Consider the following 19,056-nt stretch of genomic DNA (forward strand, 5'->3'; position numbering starts at 1 on the left):
TGATAATTTTTGTAGTTTCAGCTTTGGAAGATCTTTGGAATGCAACAGACGTACTTCAGAGGTTCAGCAGAAGGATGTTAACTGAAAATGCAGATGGCTTTGAGTGGAAAGAAAGGAATGTTGAAAACTTACAGAAATGAGTAAGACTAAGTCTTGCATAGCATTCTGCCTAGAGGGTAACTCCTTATAGAAAATGGTTTATCTTGAATAATGAACTGTTTCCTCCCTCATTTAAAGAATATGCAGTATCTCCACTCTGAATCTCCTTTTCTTATGCCTTTCATCTCCTCTCACAGGAGAAATAAAAGTTCTTCCTGTGTGAGAGGTGATAGCCTTGAAAAAAAGTAGTACGTTACTTGTTTTCTCAATGTAGAACAGAGGCAGTCTAATCTTGATCTTCACCCTTCTTTCCTTCTTTCTGCAGTTACCTCTTTCATTTTGCTTACAAACCTCTTGAGACTCTACTGTATTTGATAAGGAATACAGTAGAATTCACAGAGATGGAAAAAAAAACCAAACCCATAGCAAAATCCTTTAATTTTTTTTTTTTATTTAAAAAAAAACCCAAACCATCCCTCCCACCTTCTCCCCAAAAACCCTTGAGCCCTCTCCCGTGGTGTGTTGCAGAAGCTCTGGGTTTAGGATAGCCTTTTGTAGGAAAGAGCACTTAGTTTGCTGTTCAAACAGCTGTTCCTTGTGTCCCCTGGAATAAAAGAAAATTGCCAGCTAAACAGTGCATATCTAGCCCAAGCTGCTGTACTGGGTCAAAAGTACTTGGACAACCCCTGACTGCATGCTTGAGGTTTGGAGGCAGGGGTGAGTTGGTGGGGGTTTGGGTGAGTTTTTTCTTCTTTTTCTTTCTTTTTCTTCAGAAGAAAAAACTGCAACGTGTCATAGCATTGCCAGAGACCACTTTTTCATAGTATTCAGTGTTCCTCTGCCACCATGCCGACTCTTCCAGAAATACTTCTATATTTAAATTGTTCTACCTTTTCCTGGACAAGATAAAAGCAACAATCGGAAACTCATTTATATTTAATGCGAGCTAAAATGTTTTTTCTTTGTGGTTTCAATGCATTTAAAACTTCCATTTCTTGTGCAGTGAGCAGTGCTGTCTGTTACAGACTGATGTGCGGGTGCAGATGCTAAAAGCATGTTACAACAATTCTGCAGTCAGTCACTTCCCGTCAGGAGATGTCAGGGGGAAGATTGTCTGGGCAATTTTACTCCTTTGTGCCCAATTGTTTAGGTGTCTTAAAAAACTTTATTGTTATTCACGTAGAGCTATTAAAATATGCTGGATTGACTCTGAAAGCTCTTTACCTGCTTCAAGTCTGTCTCTTTTCATCTCAAGCTGTGGGGTTATAGTATCCAGCAAAAGAAAAGAGGGAATTGGAGACTAAAGTGAAGCCATAAATTGATTGTGCTAGAGGAGAACTCATGGAAATATGTAATTAAATACTTCCTTTAGTGCATTGAAACCTGTTTTTTTCTCATTTGGCAGTCCCTTGTGTCACTAAGCAAATACTCTTTGTCCTTCTACAACAAATTAAATTAATTTCTTGAAGGGGTCTCTTTCAGGTGAGGAGAAAGGATCCCCAGGGAGGAAAAAGTGTTCTTCTGTGTCGTGACTCTCTCTTAATATAGGAACACAAGGGGACAAAGTAATTTTAACTGGAAATAGTTGTTTTGGTATTCCCCAGAATTTGAGTGGAATGACGCCCAGATAAGTCATAGGCAGGATCTTGATCTTGGATGTCTACTACTTATTACATCTGATTGTCATTCCTTATGTAGTGAATGGTTACTGTCGGGGAATGATGGTTTTGGCGGTTCTAAATAGTTCCTCTTCTCAGAAAAAGGACCCCATCTCTTTCCTGTTTTCATTACCCAGCTTGTATATTTCTTCTACATCCAAGGTATCCTGGTCAGCTTGACCTCATGTGTCTTTTACCTCGTTTTCAACTGCTAATTCTGCTTTCTCCCCACAGCTTCTCATTGGCATTGATCCTCTATTAAAAGTGGGCCTCTTCTACCTTTCTCTGTCTCTGACCTCTTTTCACCTCCTGGTGAACTTCTTTATCTTGGTTTCATGATAAAATTGTTTGAAGAATAGAGTTTTGCATAGGCACAACAGCAGTGTCTTTCTAAATATTCAGGTATTTTATAATGTTTACAATTGTTTGAAAAGGCAAGAAGACAACAACTGAAGTTGACATGAATTTTCCCTTTGGTTTTATTTATTTTTTACTCAGGGAACTCCATACTTCTGATTTGTTGTGTTCCTTGAAATGGTGGTTGCAGATCATTTATGTAGTCATGTGCAGTTTTGATAACATACCAAAAAAAACTCCTCTAGTTACTCGCTTCTCAAATGGACATGATTTTAATAGTAAAATAATGATCCATGAAGCAGGGTAATGATTGTTCTTTAAAATGTAGATGATAATTGCAAACTGTACTATATTTTTAATGTGCTGCAAATAGACAAGTTTATGAAAGACAAGTGTTGGTTATGAATGTGATAGAAAAATGTTGGTCCTGTGCAAGAAGGCCATACAGTAAATCTGGTTTTAATAACTTCACTACTACCATTAATTTTGACAGAGTAGACAGTTTTCATTGTTGTAGATAGTATTCTAATACATTGTAAGACCACTGAAGTTCTGCTTCTTAACTGATTGATAAAGGTTGCAAAAGAATGAGTTAAAATTCATAAATTATACTAAAAGTGTAAATATATTGTTCCATATGTATTCTTCCCTTAAGAATTATGACTTCAGCAATACTTCTTAACCCAACTTATTTTACACTTAGCATCAAAGGAACTCAAAACACTTGGTAAATGCTAATATATTAAAGGTTTGCCATCTAGGGGAGTGTGGTTTGGTTTTAAAGGGAATAGCGTGTGGCGATGCTTTTATGTTGTAATTGGTAAAACATGCATCCTTCCCCTGTTTCAGATGGGTCACTATTTCATATAGTTTATTAAGCTTGTATATGCTGAATTGCTTTGCATATGCAAGGTAGTACGCAGAGTATCAGTAAAAGAGACAGCTTGTATCTAGAAGACTCCATTAGGTGAAAGATTTATTTTGGGAATCTGTAATATGCAAATACACGCAGATTGAGACCATGTATTTTAATATGTGTATCTTCCTGTGGAATTTCTGAAAATGCATTTCATCACAGTTTTTGTAGTCAGCCTATAAAATTAAAATAATTAGTTTATAAAGTTAGCTAGTGTATAACGAAAGTAACCAGTTGCAGCATACTGCTCTTACATGCTATCATGAGGGATCTTCTTTATATACACAGACATGGGTTTAAAAAGCATACTTTTATTCACAAATATTATTACTTGTACTATAATAATACTGTCCTAAATGCTGTATGCAAAATTGTCCCTACACAAATAGCTTACTGTTTGTTAGAGATGGAAGACAAAAGACAAAATGGGGATAGAAACTTAGTGTTGATATCTACTAGAAACAGAAAATTGTTCCTTGGTTCTTTGGGCCCTTATTCTGTAGACGCTGCTGCTCTCTCTTCAAGAATACTCTCCTAATGGAACTTTACATTCTGAAAATTATAAAAACAGCAGAGGAAGTGCTATACAGGTATTTTTGGTGATTTTCTAGCATTTTTTTCCCTACATGCCCTGTGCTTAAGTAAACTTACTCCTACACTTAAACAGTTAAGATTTTGTTGCTCTTAAGTCTATCTGCATGGTACAGGACTCTCTAAGTACAAATGGCTGTCTCCTCCAAAGTATGTTGCTATTAATAAACCCCAACACAAGATTACTTTTCATGATAGCAGCAGCTGGCAAGAATGTTTGCAATTTTAACATATTTGCAGCTCTACTACATTCCATCTTGCATTTCTCCTCTGGTTCATTGTTAGTGAGATTTCAGACTGAATTCTTACCATGAATTTGTAGTCTTCCTTTCTTTTGCGCCTCTGCTTCCAAATTTGGACCATATATCAAGATATAAAACAAGTCCTCTAGCGTCTAGTTCCTATTCTGTTCACATTGCTTTCCTAAAGCATCTGTCTTTTCTTTCCTGCATTTTTACACCCACTGTGTTCCTGTCCCTTCCCTCTCCACTTATGCTGTATGTAATTCTGGGAAGCCCTTACAGCCCACACACCTCCTTTAATGAAAGAGGGCATTATTTGTAGCTGGCTAGTGTAATATTTTCTATTTGAAACAGATAAGTCATCAGATTGAGGAAATACAAAAATAGAACTGCTTATTAATTAATTTTTTAACACATATATTTAGGTTTAAGTATAACAAAATATTACATGTAAATCAATTTCCACTTCTTACCTTTGCTTTATTTTCTCCAAGCAGATAATAAACTGTCATAGTTTGTACCTATGCTATTATTTTGAATAGCATCCAGAATGGATGCTTGTACACCTTTCATTTTTGGGAAGAATGTGTTAGTTTTAAATCATAATAATTTTCTATTTGTGTCATGTATTACACTCATAAGCTTGCCACTGGTTTTGCAGTTTCCATTCCCACTGATGCAAAAAATAAATGAGGTTATCTAATGGACACTGCATATGGCAAGAAATGAATCATACTAATTAAAGAAAGTGAGGCTACATCATCCCTTTAGCTTATGGCAGGATCTATTTCTGACTGAGATTTATTTAATGGTATAAAATTGCTTCTGGTAGAAATTGTTAGTTTTCTCATCATACTTGAAATACTGTTATGTGTTGAGACCACTTTGCACTATAAAAACTTGACACTAATTGCAATTAATGTGAGGGCTGAAATTAATTTCCAGGTTTATTAAGGACATATGTCCATAGCAATATTTTTTCAGAAAGAAAATGTATTAGAATAATAACAACAGCAGTTATTTTGGTGAGTGCCTGATTCATACCTAATATTAGTAGATTAAAATTGCAAAAGTGGAATCATTCTAGTGTTTTTATTGACGCCTCTCCCTCCCCATGAGTAAGTGAAATTGTTATCATTTTTTGGTAATAATTCCATTTAATTGTCAAACTAATTTGCTGTACATTTCTTTTAGTTTCTTCTGTGCTTCTATTTTCTTGTTGCATAGAGCTGGTCATAGTGGGGGAAAACTTGAGTGAGTTGTAGCCATTCCCTCCCAGAAGAGGAGGCAGCTTGAACTGCCTGGTACCAAGCTGTGTGAGTGATTGTGGGTTTCCATGAGATCTGCTGGCATAACTATCATTAGCTTTCCAAATGGTCTGCATTTTGCGCTGCCTTACTGAGTGAAATTTATTTGGAGATAAATGTGGATCACTTTCTGGACCTGGCACCACCTCAAGCTTATTACATCTGTTCAACCTGTCTTCCTTGATTTGTCCTGTGCATTCCCATGAAGGGTTGTATCCAGATGCAGCTGTCTTGCAGGCATAGTACTAAGCCCTGTGCCAGTCTTGACATTTCTGGGAAGGCATCCAAACTTCAGAGGGTCAAGAGGAAATGGTTTCCTGTTCTGGAGTGCTGGCCCATTTTAGTTGGAGCACAGAAGTGAATGTTCAAAATGCCCAAAAATATTGCTTATTTGTCTGTTTATGGCCATGTTTAGCAGATCTAGTCTTACTTCTCTTGATTTAGAAAGATCTTCTAGCAGAGGTAACCTGTTCTTGCTGGTGTGTGAACAAAGTAAATGTTTGAAGACATCAAACACATCCTCAATGAATTCCTGCAAACATGGCAGTGAGGAAAGACAGATGCAGAAACCTTTTGTGTCCCTTCTCACTTCCCTCTTTTTTCCTGACACAGAGGGAAACCTGCAGTAAAAATTTTCACTGGTCTGTTCATTTGGAGTGCCTTTCTGACTTGGGGGACCCAACTTACAGAAAGAGGTAGCATTGGCAGCTACTTGCAGTGGGCATGTAAACAAAACTAATTCGTAACTGCTGAAAATTTTCAGCGTATTCTTTGGGCTTCAGTACACAATTTATATCCCTGAGGTTTTTCAAGATGTAGTTAGGCAGTCATAATAGGAACTGCAAGCCTAATAAAACTCATCTTGCAGGACATATTTGTGTTTATTTGCTCTTAGCATTGTCTGTGTTTTGTCTATGTATGTTAATAGAAAAATTGAGACATGCTATTTAATAATTGGCCCTAAGGCCTCCTATTTGCTTGGTGATTTTAAGATTTGCAATTCAAATGTGCATTACTTAAGCATGAACAATATTAGTGAGCAGAAAAAAACCTTTAAATCAAGCTGTCTTCTCTATGAAGAGATAACAGTAATCTTCATGTGAACACCAATATATGTACTGTTTTTACACAGTTTTTGTATGCATAATGTACAGTATTTGTATATTTATGTACTTAGAAGAATGTAAATAGACTTCTTTCTGTAAAGATAACTTGTGCAGACACAAATCAGACCTCAGTGGGGTGAAACATAAGGCAGAATTATTGAAAAATATGATAGTATATTAAGTAGTAGTTTGAAATGTCATGTAAGCTATTTTCCACTGGTTTTCTATTTTTAATTTCATATTGCATCTATCTTAGATTTGTTCAACCTTTTTTACTTACCTGAAGTCAGGATGCCTATTTGTGCATTTTCATGCAAGACATTCTGACACACACTTTGTTCTTGGTCCACTTTTTATACCTGTAATACAATAGACATTTAAAGCTTTGACATCTCTTTACTAGGAGTTTTAACTTCTTTACAGAGTTTTGAGGAAAAGTTCACGTTTTGATGGTGTGAGAGAGTAATGTTCTTTGAAGTCTTGAGGCTAAACTGTTGAAAACTTGGAGTATTGTAGGCTTTTTTGGCTTTCTAGGAGACAAATTTGGGGGACAAAAGGAAGGAAGTGGTAGAAAAAGGGAGTTGAAGGCAAACGTTGGGACTCTAAAGAGACTGTTTATTTGTAGATGTTTCCAATTCAATTTTTTAGAAGAAATACTGATGTTAAAGGTGGGAAATAATTGTTGCTACAAAGTAGCACAAAATGAAAGCAATTGAATAAACGGTCTGTTTTCCCCAGATGTAGCCCCCTTTGTATTGTAGGTACCTTAAGTATTGTCCAACTATTTTATTCCTATTTTTAAATTAGCCCAGCATCATCAATAAGCTTTTAAAATTTTCTCTTTAAGAACACAAGATCAAGATATGTTCCAGTAGAAAGGACATACAAATGTATGTTATCTTTGAAGAATCAGAGTGCCAGATATTGGATGTGTCATTCCAAAGCATCTAATGACATGGATCACAAAGCTGTTGCCCTACTAACAACCATCTTTGTATTTTTGAAAGAATGTCAGTTGCTACTTAGTAATATGCTAAAAACCTTTCTGAACTTCTGAATTCCTTTGACAGTGCTTGTGAACATCGTGATCGATTTTAAAAATACAGTATGTAATTTTCCTTCCATAGCATGCAATATTAAAGCTAGTAGGTAATTGTTTCCTTTCTTCTCCCAGTCACAACTGGGGAGTTGTTACCTCTCCTTTTCTAATACTACTTAATAACAACCGTCAGAATGCATACACCGATACAGATGCTTCAAGGAGAGTTTAAAGGTTTCCTTCTAGCTTATTGCTAGTAAGTAGTGGCAGTGCTGCTTCATAAGACCCTGTCCTTGATTCCGTGTATTTGACAGACGTGTCAAAAATTGTGTCAAACAAAAGGTTTTATCTGGCCTGTTTTAGGTGTGCCTTCATTAAGGGTTTTCACAAATATAACAATATCAAATTACTACTAGTATCCAGGAGAACAAACATTGAGGGCTTCCTTTTTAATTTTTCTTTCCTTTTATAGACTATAGTCTTAGCTTTAATGTAATCAGAATTGTTGACCTCAGACATCAATAAGAAAAATATTAAATGGGAAAGACCTTGCATATTGTCTTTTCATGTATTATAAATAAGGAAACCTTTTTTCCCAGTCCTTTGCACTTCATGCATTTAAAAATAATAACAAAATTAAAAATTCTCCTGACTTGGAAGAGTAGAAGTGATTTGTAGTTTGGTTTGATTGGTTTTGTTTGGTTTTGGTTTTGGTTTCCTTGTTAAAGCAAGATGGAAACATAATTTCTGTGGAATGCTGGCCACGTGTCAGTTAGTAACAAGTTCGAAATGGGAGGTCTCTGAGGTGATACTGAGAAGGTGTTTCAAAGATCTGGACACATGATTTTCTGAGTAGTCACTGTTCTAGGAGGTATCTAGCACAAAGGCAGACAGACAACCCATCCTGTCGTAATCCTGTATGTAAAATTGCCACTGAGAGGTGAAACCTCTTGAAGGTCCTGTGATCATTTAATCTTTTCTCTTCTGTCAAGTTTTCATACAATTGGGACTTTAGGAATGCATTTGACTTTGTTGATCTATAATTACTTGTGTTCTCAAACAGAAATCTTTCTCAGATTTTACTGTCCTGTTTCAAGTATAATTATATGTATTTATTCACAAAATATGATAATACAAAAATCCTTAAATATGTTTTGTGCCTCCTTGGTAAGAAAAATAAATTGGAAGTGTTCAGGGGCATCTGACAGATGTTGTCTGCTAATGCAACTTGAGCTGTACTTTGTCTGATCTTAATGCAGTGATTTGGTGTCTTTACAATGGTTGCTTGAAGGGAAATGGCATTTTCTGCTTCTCTGGCGGATGCTTCAGATTCAAAAAACTGTTTAATAGTATTGTAGTTATCACAGAGTAGGAAAAGGCAGGCAGTGCCACAGCAGTCCCAGGCCTGTGCCTTAGAAATACAGCATTGCTTTGTTTGCTACAAGTGACCTGAGATACGCAGGAAGTGAGACTGACAAAAGACAATAGAAAAATGAATCGCTGTAGTACCAAACAGCAGAGCTGTACTGCTAAAAATGTGGTTGTATCTGTGTGTGCATGCCAGCAAACCAGAAAATTTTAGTAGTAGTAAAAGATACTGAAGTATTTATTTAATACTCCCAGGATGGCATTCCCAGCTGACAGAAAACTTCATATCATTTTAAAAAGTGGCACTGTGCATTATACAGTACAAGAACATATTCCTGAGGAAAAAAAATATCATGGCTTGTTTGAGAATCTCTTCATTTTGTAAAAAGACGACTTGACACCAAATGTTGGACAGCTAAACTATGCCATAGTTCCTTTTAAAAACTTGCTTTATGCCTTGCTTGCAAAACCAAAGCTGGATTGGTTGTAGTTACAGGCGTCTGACCTCTAGGTGCCACCAGAATGATAGAAATACGACCCCCTGTTCTCAATCAAAAACCTTGGCATTAACCTGATACTGAAGTTTTAAGTAGCAACATATTTCATAGAGGAGAAACCCCCAAAGAGTTTGAGGTATTTCCCTCGAGTGCCAGTCTCACTTCTAAGCTCATAATGTGTATTTTAAGGGGAAGAGTACAGCAGTACAGTAATTGACACTTGTGTTAAAAACAAAACAAAAAAACCCAAAACATATGACTAGGCAGAGGAGAAGATAAAATGCCTAATGGTCCAGGTGTTGTCACTGAAATAATGTAATGACAATTTTCCAAAATTTATCCTAAGACAACTATCTTGTCCTTTAAGTCCCTTGGTTTCTACTTACTGACTATATAGTCAGAAGAGAAAACTTGGATTTTGTTTCCTATTGTGAGTGGAGAATCCTTTGAATATTATGTTTATGGTTATGGAAGTAAGGACTTTTGCTATGGCATGCTAGGTATTACTTGTTTACTTTTTTTAATTAGAAACTGTATCTTGTAACAATTTTCTTTAGTGAGAGGATGCCCTGTCCTGACACAGGTGAAGGAGCTGTGTAAGAACTACTAAGCTGTATTCATAAATACATGGTGTATATGTAAACACAAAGTTACAGTACTAATAATACTATAAATTCAGATAGGGGAAGGTGGGATGCTATAAGTTCAACAAAAGAGAGACTGCCTTTAAGTGTCCTTTTTTGTGTCCATTATTGTGAAGAATGAGAATTGCACCGAAGGTTGCACAGTGCATACACTTCCAAACAACATCATTTAGGGAACCATTGTGCGCTCTTTTTTATGACTGTTGATAATTCAACTTCATTTTTCCTCTCTTCCTTAAAAAAGCTGTACTTGTATGCAGATGATTTGAGTAGTCTAGTAGACATGAGTTTAGTTACAATGAAAAATTATCAACGTAGAATCATAGAATCACAGAGTTGTTAGGGTTGGAAGGGACCTCAAGAATCATCCAGTTGCATCCCCCCTGCCATGGGCAGGGACACCTCACACTAGAGCAGGTTGCTCAGAGCCACATCCAGCATGGCCTTAAAATACCTCCAGGAATGGGGTTTCTACCACCTTCCTGAGCAACCTGTTCCAGTGTCTCACTACCTTCATGGTGAACTTCTTCCTAACATCCGATCTGAATCTATCCATTTCTATTTTGTTCCATTCCCCCTAGTCCTATCACTACCCAACACCCTAAGAAGTCCCTCCCCAGCTTTCTTGTAGGCCCCCTTGAGATACTGGAAGGCCACAATAAGGTCTCCTCAGAGCCTTCCCCTCTCCAGACTGAATAGTTCCAACTCTTTCAGTGTGCCCTCATAGGAGAGATGCTCCAGCCCTCTGATCATCCCTGTGGCCCTTCTCTGGACATGCCCCAGCACGTCCACATCCTTCCTGTAACAGGGGCTCCAGAATTGGATGCAGTACTCCAGGTGAGGTCTCACCAGAGTGGAGTATCAGGGGAGAATCACCTCCTTCGACCTGCTGGCAGTGCTTCTCTTGATGCAGCCCAGGATGTGATTTCTTACTGGGCACAGAGGTGAGACTGACTGGCCTATAGTTCCCTGGGTCATCCTTCTTTCCCTTTTTGAAAATGGGAGTTCCCCCTTTTCTAGTCAGTGAGGACCTCCCTGGACTGCCAGGACTTTTGGAATATGATAGAGTGGTTTAGCAACCTCATCCACCAGTTCCCTCAACACCTGTGGGTATATCTCATTGGGTCCCATGGTCTTGAACACTTTCAGGTTCTTCAGATGGCCATGAACCTGATCTTCACTCACTATGGGCAGTTCCTTCTTCCAGTCCCTGCCATTATCTTCCTGTATTCTGGGTGTGTGGCTGGAGGCCTTGCCAGTGAAGACCATGGCAAAGAAGTCATTGAGAACCTCAGTCTTCTCCATATCACTTGTCACCAGTTCACCTGTTTGCTTTCTGAGGGGGCCCATAACTTCCCTAGTCTTCTTTTTACCATTAATATACCCATAGAAAGTTGTACTGTTCCCCTTGATTTCTCTGGCTAGATTTAATTCTAATTGAGCTTTAGCTTTTCTAATCAGGTCTCTTGCTGTTCAGGCAGCTTCCTTATATGCCCCCCATTCTAGCTATCCTTTCTTCCACTCCTTGTAGTTTCTTTGTGTGTGACAGTGTGTCCAGGAGCTCCTTGCTCCTCCAGGCAGGTCTCCTGACATTCATTCCTGCCTTCATCTTTGTGGGTATACTTTGCTCCTGGACACGAAGAAGGTGATCCTTGGACACTGACCAGCTGACCTAGGCCCCTCTTCTTTCTAGGGCATTGTTCCATGATACTTTGGCCAGCAGATCCCTGGAGTGATCAAAGTCTGCATACCTGAAGTCCAGGGTTGTAAGCTTCAGATATGTTCTCCTAGTTGCTCTGAGAATCTTCAGTTCTATTGCTTCATGGTTACTGCCGCTAAGGTTATCCCTGAGCCTTACATTGGTCCCTAGCCCTTCCCTGTTGGTGAGGACAAGGTCCAGCATAGCACCTTTTCTCATTGATTCCCTCCAGCAGATGTCAGGGTGGTTGAAATGCCCCACAAGGACCAGGGCTTGTGAACGCAAAGCCACTTCTATTTGTCTGTGGAGGGCCTCATCTGCTCGGTTCTGCTGGTCAGGTGGACCAGTAGCAGACCCCTACAGTAACATCACCTTTTCCTGTCTTCCCTTTAAGCAATGTGCTCTCAACCAGCTCATCATCCTTCCCTGGGTGGAGCTCCATGGATTCCAGCTGGTCACTGATAAAAAGAGCAACACCTCCTCCCCTACCTGTTCTTCCCAAAGAGCTTGTACCCATGTATCCCTGCATTCCAGTCATGGGAATCATCCCACTGAGTCTCAGTAATAGCCACTATGTCATGGCTTTCCAACAGCACAGGGGCCCTTAATTCATCCTGTTCATTGCACAAGCTGCGTGCATTAGCACAGAGGCACTTCAGCTGTGCTGGCTGTGTGGGCCTCTTAGGTGAATCCCCTGTGATTGCCTTGGGGTGTTCCAGTGCTTTGGCCTTGGTTTGCCTCAGGGCAACAAGTAGAGAGGCCTTGCTAGCACTCCATCCTGCGGCCTTTGGTGAGCTGCCCCATTATTTGTCACAAGCAAGCATGAGATTAACAACCCCTTCCCTCCTTCAAATCTAGTTTAAAGCCCTCTCAATGAACCCTGACAACTCCTGCCCTAGAATCGTTTTCCTCCTCTGGGACAGGTGCACCCTGTTAGTTGCGTGCAGCTCTGGTGCCCTGTAAACTGAGCTGTGACTGTAAAATCCAAACCCCTGTTGATGAGACCGGTCCTGGAGCCATGAATTGACCTGTTGGCTCTTCCTAAATAGTCCTCCTTCTATTGCTGATGTCAGAGGGATGGAGAAGAACACAACTTGAGTTTTGCTATGCTAGATTTACTTACTTAGATGGGCCTATAGACATTTGTGATGTGCTTTTGAAACCTCAACATGACTTTAGTGTCCCATGGATTTAATAAAGAACACAAGAAAGGTCAACTCTGGTATACCGTTTAGAATTACCATACTAGCGTAATGGACTAGATAGATTTATGAGCAAAAGAGATTTCTAAGGCACATTCTCTACTTAAGTCTGTCTTATGTACCATATGAACATTTGTAGCACATGAAATATTTAGCTCAGAAGTATTTTAAAATTGCAAATTTTGCTGTTCTAGTTTAGAAAATTGTATTTGCCTCTGTGCAATACAGTGGTTTGTTTGGGGGTTTCATTCTGTAGCCCATTTTGGGTTTGTAATGAAAAATAGGATTTTGGATTAGAATGACATTTGGTAAAGTCCATGTCATCTTCTGCCTCTTAAGACAATTTATTGTATGTAGGAAGGGGTAGGAGGAGCTGCAAGTTCTTGTCCTGGCTTGAGAGGGAATTGATAATGCGGGTTAAGATTACTGTAGTCATCTTTTCTACAAAGACCACTTTCTTAAGGGGGAAGGAAAGCTGAATTTCTCCCTTTCCACTGCTGAAACTCGAACAGATAAGAATAAGAACTTTTTTCTGATGTTTATTTTTGTATGTTATGGATTTTCTGTAGAAAACTCACCCATGAATTTCTCAAAATGAAAATATGTTAGGTAGTTTATCTGAGCAACTACCTGAAGGGAGGTTGTAGACAGGCGGATGTTGGTCTCTTCTCCCAGGCAGCCAGTACCAGAACAAGAGGATGCAGTCTCAGGCTGCGCCAGGGGAGGTTTAGATTGGATCTTAGGAAGAAGTTCTATACAGAGAGAGTGATTGCCCATTGGAATGGTCTGCCTGGGGAGTTGGTGGAGTCACCATCATTGGAGGTTTTCAGGAGGAGACTTGATGGGGTGCTTGGTGCCATGGGTTAGTTGCTTAGGTGGGTTGGATTGGTTGATGGGTTGGACGCGATGATCTTGAAGGTCTCTTCCAACCTGGTTTATTCTATTCTAAATGGTATGAACATACTCTTTTTTTTTTCCCCTCCATCCTCCTCTTAATATGAAGAAGTAATATACTTTATTTTAAAATACCAAAATACCCTAGTAGGTCTGTATGGAAACATTATGTACAGCCCTACACACAGCCAGATATTACTAATTCTAATAAAAACTAAGAAATTTGGTTATTAATGAAATAAATATACTGTGCTTCACTCTTAGGTTTTCTGGTTCCTGGTTTAAAGTGCAAGCAAGCTACAGCTATTGAAATAGAAAATAGCTTGTTATTTCATCTTGCCACATGTCTGTAGAACATACAGAAAAATAATACCTTCTGTTATTCCTTTATTTTTGCTTCAGAATAGAATCACAAAATCTTGTTATCGTTTGTGTAGTTCAAAAACAGCATGAAGATTGCACTAGTGCACCTCAGTTACTCCAGATTAGTATTCAGTTTGAATATTTATGCTGCATTGAAGAGGTAGAAAATACAGATTTACACTTGAAAATGAATTATAATGAATTTCTTCCTTTTGTATTTGATTTAAGTTCCAAGTTTTGAAAGGCTGAGAGATTAAACCAGCAACAAGGTTATCTAAAACTAATATCATAAATGAAGAAGAGGGGGGAAGAAAGGTTGTGTATATGTGGAGGCTAAGGGTTTATATGTTAGAAGATTGAATTATTTATGAATAAAATTCACCTTTCCTATAGTAAAGGTTTTCAAGTTGTGTGGATGTGCCACGTACTGGAGAAATACTGTGTGCTTATAGTTAATTAGGTATCTACTTGCAGACCAAATGAAAATGCAGCTGCCTTGATTTCTGGACAGTTCTCTGGTTCCATTTTCCCAGAAATGATCCATGACTCTATGTTCATATCTTGGCCAGCAGGTATAAATACATATGGATTATTATTTTTTCTTTAAATACTTCTCAAAGTATGGTCTTTAGGGCAAGGTTAAGTCAGCAATTTAATTCAGGAATTATTTCATTGCTCTTTGTAAAACATTATACCTGACTTGAATAAAGTCTTGCTTAACACTTTTTATGTGTACAGTGGACTTGTCTGCTGGTGCATGTATTGGTGTTACTCTGAGGAATGTGGCTTCTTGAGATAGGGGACAGATTTTTTTTTTCCAGTCTAGGTTATGACTGACATTCTGGTTAATGCTACCTGAAACAAAAAACCCATACAGCAGTCAGAACAGATTTAACATTAATTGCACACAAAATATAAATTGAATTTTTAATCAGAAGGAACAGCCTACTTGGGGAAAACTGTATTGTTATAAAAGGTGGGGAGAATTTATATGAAGTATGAAATAGCTTAGATGCTCATTAAAAATTACTTATGCCATGAAGGGTTGATTCTGATAGAAGCTTTATTGTTGTGTTCTTAACTTAAAGCTTTCTGCCATGTCTCAATATATCCATTTTAGTATGGTGAGCTCCTTTCTAAAGGAATGTTAAATTTAACAGAATGAATTTTGTTCTTGTAATCCACCATGAAATCAAGGTGGAAAATTGACACTTTTTTTTTTTTTTTTTTTTAAAGAGAAAGAATGAACTATGAATATCAAAGTTTAAAAAAAACAGGCTTTCCCACTACAGTAAAAATGTAATTGTATTCTAATTCTCTTCCATTGTCTGTATGTTTTATTGGGGAAGAGGGAGCTGTCAAATGACAAGATCTAGGAAAAGTACTGTTTTAACATATTTACCATGTTTGTGGTGGTGTTTCTCTAGTGGACATGAAGGGGCAGTGTGGTGCTGCCTATAAATCTTCCTCTTTTTTCATCTTTTCAATCTGTTCTGGAAGATCATAGTATGGAATATAATTCTTCTATGTGTTGTGTGTATGTACGTTACTTGTAAAGGGAGTATGTTTTACTTCTTCAAGTTAAAGAAATATCCTAGAAATGTCAATACAGTTAAGATCATGCTTGTTGACAGTAAGTCACTCTTTCCTCCTTGTCTGTTTATACTCATGAATATAGATAATATTCAGTACTTTTTCAAGACCCTTTGTGTTTACAGGTTTCCATGTGCTAGAATCACATGAAGAGTATGGACAAGCACTGGCAAAGTACAACTATGCCTGATATATAAAGGGTGTCATAACTTGGATTTCTTTTCTGTTTCATTGCTTGCTTGTTTTTTTAACTTTGGATATTAAAATATATTTGAATTATGTTTTGCTTCTTAATGATAGCTAATATATATGCATTACTTGATGCCCTCCAGACCTGAACTACTGGAGATGATGGATATATTCTGCTCAGGTAGAATGCATTGGTATACAAAGCAGACGCTATGTCTCTTCAAACTACCAAAATAACCTGAGGGGTCAAGATCTTGGGATGTAGAGTCTGAAACAATGATTATACATACAAGTTTTAAATATTAGGGAGAAAATATGTATGCAGTGAGGCTGGTGTGATACTGGAATAGGTTGACCAGAGAGGTGGATGCCCCATCCGTGAAAGTATTCAAGGCCAAGTTGGATGGGACTCAGAGCAACAAGATCTATTAGAGACGTCCCTCCACGCAGTACAGGGGGTGGACTAGATGACCTGTAAAGGTGCTGTCCAAACCAAGCCTTTCTGTGATTCTGTAGAGACAACATTCACTTCAGTTGTGGGTGGATGTTTGTTTGTTTTGGTGACAATGTTCAGGTTAGTGTAGGTGGTATTCTGTCCAAATAATGTAATCATGAAGGTTTTGAGGTTAAACTTTTGGAAGTGAGTTTGGCTCTGCCAGGTTCAGTGGCAAGCTTCTTCTTGCATACTGTGTCTGTCACTTGCAGCCTTTGACCAGATAAAGCAAGAGGTAGTTCAAGCAATGGGTCTGGGACCTGTCCGAGATGGTCCAGACATTAAGAACTAGCCCGGCTAGCTCAGTCGGAAGAGCATGAGACTCTTAATCTCAGGGTCGTGGGTTCGTGCCCCACGTTGGGCGCCAATAAAAAAAAATGTGGTGGGATGGAAGGTAAGGCCGAGAAGCCTCCTCCCTTCCCCCTTTGTAAAGTAAAAGGAAAAAAAAACTCGCAAGCTGAATTAGCAAAGCAGTGGAGCTATATTTACAAAGCGATGTAGGGTTTGCAGGGAGATATTTACAAATTTACAATATCTACAATATATACAAAGATATACAACAGAGTAACACAGAAATGAGAGTGAACCCCTCTCGGCAGAGAGGGGGGTTCCCCACCTCCTCTTTCCCCTCTTTCCCCCCTTTCCCCAGATTAGGTTAGAAGAGAGAGAGAGCGAAAGAAAGAAGTTAAAAGCAGTTTTGTGTTAATTGGAAAGGAGTTAATATACAGGCCTGGTATCTTATCGGCCTCAAGGCCGAAGCCTTGGCAGAAAGCCCAGGACAGAAAGCTGTTGCCTGAAGAAGAGGCGGAAGCAAGACTGACTGAGAAGTGCTGGAAATGTCCAGTATAGTCCCAGCTCAGAAGTGCTTCCTCCCACTCGTCCAATGAAATTAGTTTAGACTATTCCTTCCGTTTACCAACTTCCGTCCACCATATTCCCTTTCTTAAGGGGGCAACGTCAACCGGCCACAGTGTCACATTTTGGAGTTTTTTTATGTTGGATTTTTTTTAGGTGGTGCATTTTTTGGGGGGGTAGGTTTGTTCGTTTATTGCAGACAATTTTGGGTTTGTGAATGTCTAATTTAGTTTCTGAGAAGTTAAACCTTTTAAGTTTAAAATCTTCCTGAGTAAGTGGGGCTTTCTTTGATCATTGATTCTTAGCACCCAGTTTGTTTATCAGGTCTGTAGTCTGAAAAGTAAATAAGGATATTGAGTAGTTCGGGTTGCTTTGAAGATAACAAGCGACACAACCCTGACTTAGTAGCATAGGAAATACCATCTAGTTACAGCACTTTCTGTAGTATTCTTTTCCTACCTCCTGGAGTGATCATGAGCTGAAGAAGCAGGTACATCTAGAAAGAACCAAAGTAATTTTGGCAAATGATTTTTACATGGGCTAAGTATTGTACCTTCTTTTATAATACAATACATTCATTTACTTAGTGTTTTTATGCAAACAATTTTCACCCTGGTGCATATTAAATAATTCAGAGGACGGGGGGGGGGAAGAACCAAGAGTGATGTTTTTGACAGTTTTTAAATAGAAAACTATGGGGACCACTGATAATTTTAACAACAAAAAATAAATATATAGACTGAATATTAACACTTTTTTTTAGCCAAAAAGTAGCTTGTGAGTAATCATTAGTTAGTAAGTTGTGTATCTCTATATGTCCAAAATACCTGTTTTTTGTTTTGATAAACTCCTCCTTAATTCCTTTAGGTGCTTAAAAAATATGACCAATATTGTTAAATGTGTGTTAGAATTCTCCAGGAAAGATCAAAGTGCATGTTCTTTAAATTAAGTTCAATAGATTTGACCTCTGTTAAAATTTAAAATTAGGTGGAGACTTCCAGTGAACTTTAATAGTGACTTTTTTTTCTTCTATTTATTACAGGGTTATGATTGTCATGAGCAATAAAAATGTCATGTGAGAATGCCATTGTATAGCTCCATGACAAGCTCTTTCATGCCCTGAGAAAATTGCCTTTTTCTGGTTTTGTTTATTCTATGATCACCAGTGAAAAGAAGTCAGCATCACAGCTGATGTTGTGTGTTCAGTTAAATTCTCCAAGTGCAGTGTATCAGGGTTAAAAGATTGTGTGCTTTTTTAGGGGCTGTGACCTTAGAAGTAAATGTATTTTTTTTCTTCCCCAGATGAAGGGGTTTCACTCTTCACTACTTTTAGAAGCATTATAGTGATTTTATTGCAGTATGTCTTACTAGATGAATTTTTGAAAAATACATTTCTAGCCTTCCTTGTCACAAAAGACGGATGTTAGGATGTTGAGGGATTGAAGCAGTCGGGCTTTTAAATTAGGAATTAAAAACCCCAAAGCCTTAAGTATCAAACCTTTGACAGAGCACTCATTTGGGCAACGTCAATACACCATATTTCTCCAAGTTTTTCTTAGACAGCATTAGGCTCCAATTCTTCAAAAGCAATAGTAACACTCTGGATGCCTTTGGGAAATTGCAAACAAGGAAAAAGTCATGTATTTTCATGTCAGATTTTATGTATCTAAACTGCCTGCATCTTTCACAGATGCATGCCATTTCAAGTGCAGAAGTGCCACAAGCAAGTTTTAGATTTTAGGGAAACAGCATATATCTAATTGGCTACTTGCATAAACCAATACTGTACTGCATGGCTTGTATGCACGTCAGCTTGAATGCAGTTACGCACAAATGTTCTTAAAAGCAAGTGTCTTTCGTGCTCATTCTGTGAAAAGATTGTCAGTGTCTGGGGGGTAGTGTAGATGTTGTCAGCATTTAAAAAAAGTGGCTTTACAAAAATGG

At 38.2% G+C, this 19,056-nt stretch overlaps 1 protein-coding gene and 1 non-coding gene across 4 annotated transcripts in view; both read left to right on the forward strand.

Moving 5' to 3' along the window:
• Positions 1 to 19,056, forward strand: part of FBXW7 (F-box and WD repeat domain containing 7) — a 181,735-nt gene that overhangs the window by 99,580 nt on the left and 63,099 nt on the right. The window lies entirely within an intron of this gene.
• Positions 16,549 to 16,621, forward strand: TRNAK-CUU (transfer RNA lysine (anticodon CUU)). The gene has a single exon. It is a non-coding gene; the product is annotated as a tRNA-Lys (tRNA).

Source organism: Melanerpes formicivorus, unplaced genomic scaffold (genome assembly GCF_026170545.1).
Source record: "Melanerpes formicivorus ecotype bairdi unplaced genomic scaffold, bMelFor1.0.p_v2 SCAF_4, whole genome shotgun sequence".
NCBI classification, from domain to species: Eukaryota; Metazoa; Chordata; class Aves; order Piciformes; family Picidae; genus Melanerpes; species Melanerpes formicivorus.